The sequence below is a fragment of the Galeopterus variegatus genome, unplaced genomic scaffold, assembly GCF_000696425.1.
Source record: "Galeopterus variegatus unplaced genomic scaffold, G_variegatus-3.0.2 Scaffold2062, whole genome shotgun sequence".
NCBI classification, from domain to species: domain Eukaryota; kingdom Metazoa; phylum Chordata; class Mammalia; order Dermoptera; family Cynocephalidae; genus Galeopterus; species Galeopterus variegatus.
This window is the reverse complement of record NW_007728173.1, coordinates 39,126-47,450: the sequence shown is the minus strand read 5'-3', so window position 1 is coordinate 47,450 and position 8,325 is coordinate 39,126. Positions and strand designations below refer to the sequence as shown.

General features: G+C 50.5%; 1 pseudogene; it reads left to right on the top strand.

The window, feature by feature from the left end:
- Nucleotides 1–4,492: 4,492 nt before the first annotated feature.
- On the top strand, nt 4,493–8,103 carry LOC103596639 (annotated as a pseudogene).
- Nucleotides 8,104–8,325: the final 222 nt, after the last annotated feature.

The window sequence follows — 8,325 nt, the reverse complement described above, 5'->3', positions numbered from 1 at the left end:
TATAACGAAAAAAATTCTTTATTCAAAAAGTCAATTTTAGGGCCAGCCCGTGGCTCACTCGGTAGAGGGCGGTGCTGATAACACCAAGGCCCCGGGTTCGCATCCCATATAGGGATGGCCGGTTCGCTCACTGGCTGAGCGTGGGGATGACAACACCAAGTCAAGGGTTAAGATCCCCTTACCGGTCATCTTTTTTAAAAAAAAAAAAAAAAAAAAAAAAAAAAAGTCAATTTTAATTTCAAATGCATTTTTCTAATGTCAAATGAGACCCTCCAAGTTTCGCTAAATTTCCTATTGAACTCGACACAAAAACAGTGGTCACTTAATTATCTACAAAGTTAAGTAAAAGTACGTTAAAATACTGCTTTCAAATATTAAAGCCAACCAATCCAACCTTGGAGCAGAATGTTTACCATATAGAATCAGACGTCCTCAGAGGAAACACCTATCGGGCCTCAACACTTCCAAATAGTGAATAAGAACTCACTATACCATGTGGCTCTCTAACTCCATTTTCACATCTTTGATTTTAGTAAGGGCCGTCAATTTTAAAAATCATTCTTTTGCATGTATGCATTCCTCTCTCCCCGCATGTCCACATGGACCACTAACTTACTATTTGACATTTTCTCTAGCTAGTCCGTTCATACGTTCATACTACATTATAAGTGTAATATACAAAATTCGGAGAGATTCAATTATGAGAGCCTAGTGAGTTACTTTGCAAAGTACCTTGGCATGCAAACAGAAATCGTGAAAATGTTTTCCTGTCAATAACACCGTTTTTACAAGGAACACAAGCAACACAACTGCTATTCAACTGACCTAAACCTCACCCAAACAAAGAAAAATGAAGAATTAAGTAACAAAAATGCCAATATAAAAGTTCCCATGGGGTGTTTAAAAAAAGAGGGTAACGCTTTCTACTTTTCTCCTTGGATACCTAATCAGTTGACTGAGCTGGATTTTTTGTGTGTGTAGGAAATGACCCTCGTCTGAACTCTATGCTGAGTAAGTGAAATGCGGGTGAATTATCGATCGGTCGTGGGAATCCGGGCTCTCCAGTTCTTCCCTCGCTATTTCTACTTCTACTTCCCAGCAGGACCTGAGCGCCGAAATCCTTTAACTCCAGGACTAAGCACTTCAGTCACCTCTACAGGACATCCATTCAGCACCTCCACCCCACCCCGTTTCACCTGCAATGCTGACGTAGGTAAGCCCTTCTTTTAATAATCCTACCCTGACAGATGGACAATCTACAGTCTCCTACTGCATCCCGAATGCGTCCCAATCGAATGAGACTTTCCGAATTTAAGTGTAAATTGCTGTAGACGTCCAAATGCATTCTTCTTTGAGAGATTAGAGCACCAGAAATGGATGCATTTAAAATACACACACACACACACACACACACACACACACACACACACCTTTCTCCAAGATTTTCTTAAACCACATTTGGAGAAAGTGCTGACCGCCCCCCCACCCACCCACCCCCCGCATTATCGCCATCCCCATCATCTCATCCCGACTACCCTGGAAGGGTCTGGGATGAGAAAAAGAGAGGAAGCGGGGCTACATGTCATGTTCACGGTTTTGTCCCCCAAAGTTTCAAGTGCAAACTGCAACCTGAACCTCCCGAGTGGGAAAGAGAAGAAAGAAAAGGCACGGGGAGCGGAGGTGGGGGGATTCTGCTAATACAAGCCCAGACGGGGCGCCCGTTCGGGGGACGGGATTTCCCTCCTTCCCCTCTCCCTGCCCTCCCCGCCCCGCGGAATTCCTCCCCCGCCGGGGGCCGCGAACAATGCAGCCGCCCCGACCCGTGTTGGACCGGACGACGGACGACGTGCAGCTGCAGCGAGACACACGACACCCCTCTCCGAGAGGCTTGCCCCCCCCACACCGCCCTCTTCCACGGCCCGCCCCGTGCCAGCGCGGGGAGGGCAGGGACGATGCCTCCCCAGCGTGTCCCTCCTGCTGGCCCAGGCATGCGAGAGGGACCGTCGCCAGGGCCCTGGCACACTCTCCACGTCTCCTCCTCTTTCACCGCGTCTCCCCACAGCTGGGCAAAGACAGGGAGCGGGGAGGCACCAGTGGCGCGAGGTCGCCCCCCACATCCCCCTGCACCACGAGGCCTGGGGTTCTTCCTGCTCCTGTTATCAGCACCCCCAGCCCTGCTTCACGGAACTTCCAAACATGGTGAGTGAGGGAGGAAAGAACCCAGAGACTCTTACATCCAACCTCATCACGATTCAGATGCCAGAGGGCCAGCGACCCCCTCAGCCCAGGGGTCACCGAGAGGCAGACACAAGCCTGGGATGGCCGCACTGGGCTGCTGGGGGCTGCTGGCCAGGAACACCTGTCCCGTGCAGCAGAGGTGCAGACAGACGCAGGACGTGGACACGTGTGGGACGCCCCAGCAGCAGGGGGACAGGCGGGGTGTGCACACCCGGGAATCTGAACGGGGTCACCTCAGCAGGAAGCCCGAAGGTGCGAGCCGCGCGGGCGTCTGTGGAGCCCGGGGCGTCCGAACGTGGCGGGGACGCAGAAGCGCCTTGTCCTTCTCACACTCCGCGAAGGCCGGCCGTTCCTGTCGCTGGAGTCGTCGTCGTTGTCGCGATCGCCGCCGCTGCCTCAAAACCCGCCTTTGTCGGTGGCGCTGCAGCACCGGCTTCCTCACATCCACACACCGAGAGGGACAATAAACAGAGCCGCCGCCGCCGCCGCCACGGTCGCCTCCCTCTTGTCCGGCATAACACCGCACACACACATTTGCACAGAGGAGAGGGAGGGAGGGCGCGGCGGCTGCCCCCGCTGTCAATCATCGTCCCGCCGTCCAATCGGGGCCTTGTCACCACAGTCTCTTGGCCAATCCCAAAATTCCAAGCCCCCCGAGGGGCGGGACCCGAGGGGGAAACGTCATTGCGGGTAGCAACCGAAGGGAAGACTTGGGGTTTTTTTGTTTGTGTGTGTGTCTGTGGGTTTTCCATTTGAAGGGAGAGCAGGGGCTGCTGGCAAAGGTCATTTGAGGGTGGCAAAGGGTAAGGGTCGAATTGGCCTCTGGTCGATAGTAATCCTCCGAGCGTGTTGTTTACTCTGTGACCTGCCCGGGAAACCAAGGCGTTTCTTTGCCTGGGGCCGCCAAGGGTGGAGGTGGGGGTGGCAGGAAGAAGCCCCGGTGCCGTCCCAAAGGGAAATTATTTTTAAAGAGCGGTTGTAAACCGCAGGCAAGACGTTGTAGACCACTGGTGCAAGGAGAGTTCCGTGACCCCCGCCTCCCCTAGGGCCCCAAATGGACGCTGCTGTTCAAAGAATCATCCACCTAGACCTTCTCCTCCAACTCCTTCCTCCCGCTCCTCCCCTCACCCCCAGAAAAGGATATGGTCAGTCTCAAGAAAATTGCATTTAAGGAACTTAAATGATAAGGGACGCACAGAGAGCATTCCAGAGAAAGAATGCGGGGTGGATTGAGTATTCTGTTTCTACTCTTTGTTGACCTTTCTCTCTTCCCTGAACAATGCAGAGATGTCACTGTCACTTTTCTTTCTCATCTGTCGAGAACTGTGCCCCCTCCTAAGAGGGCACGCTTAATTTATTAAACCGCTTTCGGTGGAATTTTAAAACGCTCACTAAGGAATAATTTCATTCACATTAAAGCTTTCTAAGAACGAAAATTACCCATACAGCAACACCAAAGTCTTTGGCAGATGGAAGATGGCTTTACTTCATCCTGCTTTTCAATGTTATTCCACTCGACAAATATTTAGTGGGTGCACACTCTACCATGCTGTACCGTGGTACAGCTCTGCAGTGGGTTCAAAATAAAAACAGAGAAACATGGCATGCTATAGGCATGTCCTCAAAGTTCATGTCTTGGAAATTTGACTTCCATTGTAGCAGTGTTAAGAAGGTGGGGAATCCAATTATGGTATTTGAAAGGTGGGGCCTTTGAGAGGTGTTGGATTGTGAGGATTGTGTCTTTGTGAATTAATTATTCATGAAGTAATGTGTTATCATGGGCATGGTTCTGATGGCTTTATAAGGAGAGGGAGTGAGAAAGTTAACTCTCTTGCTCATGCCATTTTCTTGCCATGCAACACCCTGGTTGCCTTGGGACCCTGTAGAGAGCTCCCACCAGGAAGAAGGCCCTCACCAGATGTGTTCCCTGAGCTTTGGACTTCTCAGCCTCCAAACTGTAAAAAAAAATTTCGTTTTTTTTTTTTATTATTTATAACAGAATACTTGAAACTGGGTAGTTTGTAACAAACAGGCTAATAATACGTTATTCTTATAAATCATAAGACAAACCTGCTTAATATAAACTTCACACATGATAATTTTAACAATTATAAGCTTTTGAAGTTAGAGACCATGTATTTCCCTTGTTTGTGTTTACAGTGTTCAGCAAAGATCTGGATACATAATTCAACCTTGGTTATTAACAACATAAATCCCAAGAGTCACACTTGGCAAGAAAATCCCAGAGCCTGTGATGGAGGACACCAGCAAGGATGCCTCCGTCCATCGATTGGAAGGCACTAATCTGGCCTCTTGGTTGGCGGTTTTATTTGCAAGAGCAAAAGTATGGCCAGCAAGCAGCATTTCTTCAAGGACCCTGTTCCCTGCCCTTCGTTGCTGGGACTGGACTTGCTGTCTGACCAGAAATAGAGGGAACAAGAGGAGGAGGACCACAGGGAGGACAAAAAGAAATCCAGAACCTCTTCCAGGACTGGGAAGAGAGCACAGATAACCAGAGGGATGCTAAGGAGGAGGGCTGTGACCAGCCTGGCCGAAGTAGATGAAAAGACAGACATTATTGATTTTCTCAGGTAGAGACTCCATCCCATCCTGGTGATGTGAGTGCAGAGTTTTGGGAATGCAGCCAGCAGAGAGAGCAGGAGCAGCTGGAATATGGGGCCTATGCCTGGTCCAAAGAAGAAAAGGATTGGAAGAAGGAGAAATCACGGATTCAAGTCCATGACCTCAAGAGAGACAGAGATGAGCAGGAGGAAAGCAGACACAGCAGCAGATCAGAGTGAGGATCAGAGCACAGTAGCAGAAGAAGTGAACCAGAAAGTCTATAGCATTGACCTAAAGATGCAGCCACCCGTTCAAGATCTCCCAGGAAGGAAAAGGGCAGTGTCTGTGGCTCCTCCAGGCAGTCGCAATGGGAATTACCCTCCTCCACACCTTCCTTTCGGGATTCTTAGCGGAGCCATCAGCTGTCCACTCAAGATGAAGACAAGTCTGTGAGGAGCAAGTACTCAGATGACACACCTCTGCTCACTCCCTCCTAGAAGTACAACGAGCGAGTGGGTGACAGAAGACACCTGGAGTCCAGCCCACATCTGTCAGGGGCCAAAGATGATGCAAATGTGGCAAGGAAGGAATTTCATTTGACACAGGAGGAATGACAGCAGTGGGAGGATGACCAGAGGCAAGCTGATCGGGACTGGTACCTGATGGATGAGGGGTATGACAAGTTCCACAGTCACCTGACCTACGCTTCCAAAACTACCTAAGGAGGCAGGAGCAGCATCTACCTAAACAGAAGCGCATTTCAGCTCAGCAGAGACAGATCAGTGAGGATAATGAGCATTTGGAGACCAACGGCATGCTCACCAGTGGGTTGGTCCATTGGCTAGAGGTGGATAAGGACTTTGAAAAGGCTAATGTAACCAAGGTGTATCTGATGGCACACAACCTGGTGCCTCTCTTCCTGGATGGGCGCATCATCTTCACCAAGCAGCCAGAGACTGTGATTCCTGTCAAGGATGCCACTTCTGACCTGGCTAGTATTGCTCAAAAAGGCAGCCAATCTGTGCAGAAACACAGGAAGCAAAAGTAATGCAAAAAGGCTCAGCACAAGCACTGGGAACTGGCTGGTACCAAACTGGGGGATATAATGGGCATCAAAAAAGAGGAAGAGCCAGATGAAGCTCTGACAGAAGATGGGAAAGTGGACTACAGGACAGAGCAGAAGTTTGCAGATCACATGAAGAAAAAGAATGAAGCAGCAGTGAATTTGCAAAGGAGAAGTCAATCCTGGAGCAAAGGCAGTACTTTCTAATCTTTTCAGTGCAGCAGGAGCCACTCACTATTATGAGAGACAACAGCATTGTAATCATGGTTGGGGATACAGGGAGTGGTAAGACCACTCAGCTGACCCAGTACTTGCATGAAGATGGTTATACAGACAATGGGATGATTGACTGCATGCAGCCCTTGCATGTGGCTGCCATGTTGGTGGCCAGGAGAGTCAGCAGAGAGATGGGCAGTAACCTTGGTGAGGAGGTGGGCTATGCCATCCACTTCGAAGACTGTACTTCAGAAAACACCCTGATCAAATACATAACAGATAGGATCCTGCTGTGAGAGTCCCTGTGGGAGGCTGACCTGGATCACTACAGCTCCAGCATCATGCATGAGGCCCATGAGTGCTCCCTCAACACAGATGTGCTCTTTGGTTTGCTCCAGGAGGTAGTGGCTCAGTGCTAAGACCTGAGGCCATCATATCAGCCACTATGGATGCTGAGAAATTTGTTGCCTTTTTTGGGAATATTTCCATCTTCCATGTCCCTGGTCGTACTTTCCCTGTTGACATCCTCTTCAGCAAGACCCCGCAAGAGGATTATGGGGAAGCCACGGTGAAGCAGTCCTTGTAGGTGCATCTGTTGGACATTCTTATCTTCATGCCTGGCCAAGAGGACATTGAGGTGACCTCAGACCAGATTGTGGAACATCTGGAGGAACTGGAGAATGTACCCACCTTGGCCATGCTGCCAATCTACTCCCAGCTGCCTTCTGACCTTCAGGCCAAAATCTTCCAGAAGGCTCCAGATGGTGTTTGGAAGTGTATTGTTGCCACCAACATCACTGAGACATCTCTAACTGTTGATAGCATTTTGTTTGTTATTGATTCTGGTTATTGCAAAGTAAAGGTCTTCAACCTCATGATTGGCAATGGATGCTCTGCAGATCTACCCCATCAGCCAGGCCAATGCCAACCAGAGGTCAGGGCGAGCTGGCAGGACAGGCCCAGGTCAGTGTTTCAGGCTCTACACCCAGAGTGCCTACAAGAATGAGTTCCTGATTACCACGGTGCCCAAGATCCAGGTGCCCAACCTGGCCAACGTGGTGCTGCTGCTCAAGTCCCTTGGGGTGCAGGACCTGCTGCATTTCCACTTAATGGACCCACCGCTTGAGGACAACATTCTCAACTCCATGGATTGGCTCTGGATCTTCAAGGCCCTGGACAACACAGGTGGTCTGACTTCCACTGGGCAGCTAAAAGTGGAGTTCCCACTGGACCCAGCCCTGCCCAAGATATTCATTGTGTCCTGCGATGTGGGCTACAGCTCCGAGATCCTGCTCATTGTCTCCATGCTCTCTGTGCCAGCCATCTTCTACAGGCCCAAGGGCTGAGAGGAGGAAAGCAGTCAAATCCGGGAGAAGTTTGCTGTCCCCAAGAGTGATCATTTGACCTACCTGAATGTCTACCTGTAGTGGAAGAACAATAATCACTCTACTATCCACTGCAATGATCATTTCATCCATGCCAGGGCCATGCAGAAGGTCCAGGAGCTGTGGGATCAACTCAAGGACAGTATGGTGCGGCAGCAGATGAGCCTGGCCTCTTGTGACACTGACTGGGACACTGTCAGGAAGTGCATCTGTGCTGCATATTTCCACCAAGCAGCCAAGCTCAAGGGAATTGGGGCCCTGCCACTTGCATCCCAACAGCTCTCTCTTTGGGATGGGTTACACCCCTGACTACATAATGTATCAGAGTTGGTCATGACTACCAAGGGGTACATGCAGTATGTGACTGCTGTGGATGGAGAGTGGCTGATGGAGCTGGGCCCCATGTTCTACAGCATGCAACAGGAGGGCAGGTCACAACAGGAGAACCATCATCGAGCCAAAGAGGAAGACTCTGCCATGGAGGAAGAGATGGCACTGGCTGAGGAGCAGCTGCAAGAGAGGCAGGAGAAGCAAAGCCCTCTGGGCAGTATCAGGTCTATAAAGATCTACCCTCCAGGTCAGAAAGAGCAAGGGGAGCCTTTGACCACTTACTGCATGACAGCCTGCTTTGGGCTGTGAGCTGAGGCTGTCCCAGAAGAGGATGGCAGCCAGACATTTGTTCCTGAGCCCTCAGTGGGAGCACCCCGAGGCACAGACAAAGCCCTTTCATCCAAGAACTTTCTTTCATCTGTGGACATCATGGCTCCTTGGGCAGTTTCTGCTGGGCCAGTTTCTGCTGCAGGGGAAGTGGGTGTTCCTCTGTACGGGAGCCTGGAAAGAGCCAGGGCTACAGAGCAGCTG